The sequence below is a fragment of the Mya arenaria genome, chromosome 2 (genome assembly GCF_026914265.1).
Source record: "Mya arenaria isolate MELC-2E11 chromosome 2, ASM2691426v1".
In the NCBI taxonomy this organism is placed as follows: Eukaryota; Metazoa; Mollusca; class Bivalvia; order Myida; family Myidae; genus Mya; species Mya arenaria.
This window is the reverse complement of record NC_069123.1, coordinates 30,536,770-30,539,418: the sequence shown is the minus strand read 5'-3', so window position 1 is coordinate 30,539,418 and position 2,649 is coordinate 30,536,770. Positions and strand designations below refer to the sequence as shown.

Here is a 2,649-nt window from a genome sequence, read left to right as displayed (position 1 = left end):
TCGTGCCATGAGCTTTTAAACATGCATTTCATTCGATAAAATTGGCATTAAAATATTGTTTTATACTTTAAATTCGGATTTTTATTTTATCTACGCGGTATTTTTTGCCGTTCACAATACATGTTACGCCCAGTACTTTATTTCCTTAACACTTTATTTTCAATCAGTACTAAATTTAATCTATGCCGTTCACACAATTCACCGCGATACTTCATTTCGTTCCCATTGCATAATTCATCCCGATACTAAATTCACCAGAGTACTTCATTTCGCTCACACTACATTATTCACCCGGTACTAAATTCACCAGGGCACTTTATTTCGTTCATACTACATTATTCACCCGGTACTGTATTCACCAGGGTACTTTATTCCGTTCTTACTACATTATTCACCCGGTACTATATTCACCAGGGTATTTTATTGCGTTTATACTACATTATTCACCCGGTACTATATTCACCAGGGTACTTTATTTATTAAAAGAAGTGCACACAAGTTCACCGATGTTTTCACCGATGATCGAGGGACACATTTGTTGAATCGATGGTCTCCTATTTCTCTAATACATGGATGCGAAACAGTGTCTCCAGCTCTTTTAGGAGCTGTATATAAAAAACAAGAGCCAATGGCACTTCCGAGCTAGTGCAAAAAAACAGACATCATCATAAAACGTACCTATGACTCGTTATTTTATTTAATATCACAATTATGAGGGCTTATTTGAGAAATCGGGGAATGCAGTGCCATATAAATATGTTTAATCTTCCCACGCTTTTCGGTTATTTTGAAAACATATTGTTTATGGAGTTATAAGACCGATTCTTCCAGCAAACACATGCATGACCTCACGCGGCCTTTCGCAATATTTATAGGGCAGAGCCTTATGCAGTATGGTATATACATTTCGATGATGCACGTCATTTTATTAACGAAACAAAATGAGAATTTCATCAAAATTTTTTAGATGGTGTCCGTTGCACGGGTCTATTTTCCGCCCGGCGACTGGGTCGTATTGGTGCCTCCTGATTTTGATTCCAGAGTATCCAGGTCGAAGACTCCGTTATTCTTGTACTGGTCATAAAGTTGATCTGAAAATCAATTTTTAAAATTTAAATGCGTTTCCGTCTTATTGTTCATAACTAACTGCCACAACATTTGGCAATTCATATTAATGAAAAAGTATAAATTCATGTGTAACAAAAGCCAGTTGTTCAAACGCGAGAAACGATCCCCCATATACAACAGCAGCAGTAGTTTATTATGAAACAGTGGAAAAATAAATTTATAGAATCACTGTTTTTTTAGCCCGTTCTCACTTCCAAATCAAACGTCAGCGCGAACACGTTAGCTTACAATTTGACGCGCTTTTCTGAAAACTACACTTATTCGTAACTGTTAATCCATTTTCGAAATAAAAAGAACAGATTAACATGTTTGTTATAGTGTAAAATCGCAAAATGTTTCACTTCGTAGACAACGAAAGCAGCTCGTTAAATACAGCTTTTGGTGCTTACTCGGTGAAATATGTTACGATCCTACACTGAGACAAACAATTATCTTATATAAAGAAAAGAATCATGCTTCTGTGTTTACGGAGAATCCAGAACGAAGAAGACTTTTGATAATGCGATCAAACCACGAAAGAAAACCGGGACCTTGAAAAAACAATATTAATTCAACACAATATTCGATTAATAGTTTGATTGAAGTAATGTTTTGTTTTACTATGTTTACATAATTTTTTAATTCCGGACATTTAATTACTTTTATTTATTAAAGGTCTTCTAAATTACAGGGGATGGGTAAAACGTTTCAAAGATATTGACTCATTCGTTTTGAGGTAAAGTTTCAAGGGTTGAACTAAAAATATGTATATAGCATTACTTTTAATAAACGTATAACACATTTTTTAAAAGTAGCTTACTTCTGATAACATGGCAATCACCATAGTTACACCCTCCTCCTCGACAACAGACGTTACAAACGCCACTGTTGTCGGTCCCACAACTATCTCCGCCATTTTCACACCGCGCAAGTTCATCGAAAGCGGTTTTCATAATCACCCTACATATCTAAAACAGAAGTTAATACTAGTGTGGCAGAAGAATGTTCGCAATTAAGCATTTCTATAGTTTTATACATATTTGGCCGAGCACGATGACGTCTAAGCAAACAACCGGAAACCTTAGTTTCTAAAACCTTTATTACTGTGGAATCATTAATGTTCGTGGGCATGAAATTTCGTGGTTTGCCGAAAAAAAACAATTTCGTGGGTACTTGAATTCGTGGATTTTCATTTTTGAAAAAAAATATCGAAGATGCGATCGTCCTAGATCGTCTGCATAATATCCACGCGCTGGCCCGTGATTTCCGTCTTCTACGTCACTCGGTTTATAACACTCGCTAATGTGTACCACATGCCAATTAGTGCATATACCCATGTCACTTATCGATTTAATTGGGAATAAAGGTAATAAAAGAAGATGTACCCTGATCATAACTACAGATAGGGGAAGCCATTGAATGCCAATTAAGAATTTTGCAAACTGTGAAAACACCGAAAAGGTGCGTATATTGTCACGTTCGGTGCTTAGTAACCTTCAATGTACTAGTAATCGATTAATTATTTCATTAAATAAAAAAATC

The 2,649-nt window shown here is 35.7% G+C and overlaps 1 long non-coding RNA gene across 1 annotated transcript; it reads right to left on the bottom strand.

Moving 5' to 3' along the window:
* Positions 1–901: 901 nt before the first annotated feature.
* Positions 902–2,190, bottom strand: LOC128244225 (uncharacterized). The gene is made up of 2 exons (XR_008262944.1): positions 1,928–2,190; positions 902–1,091 (listed from the first exon to the last, which is right to left on the bottom strand). It is a non-coding gene; the product is annotated as an uncharacterized LOC128244225 (long non-coding RNA).
* Positions 2,191–2,649: the final 459 nt, after the last annotated feature.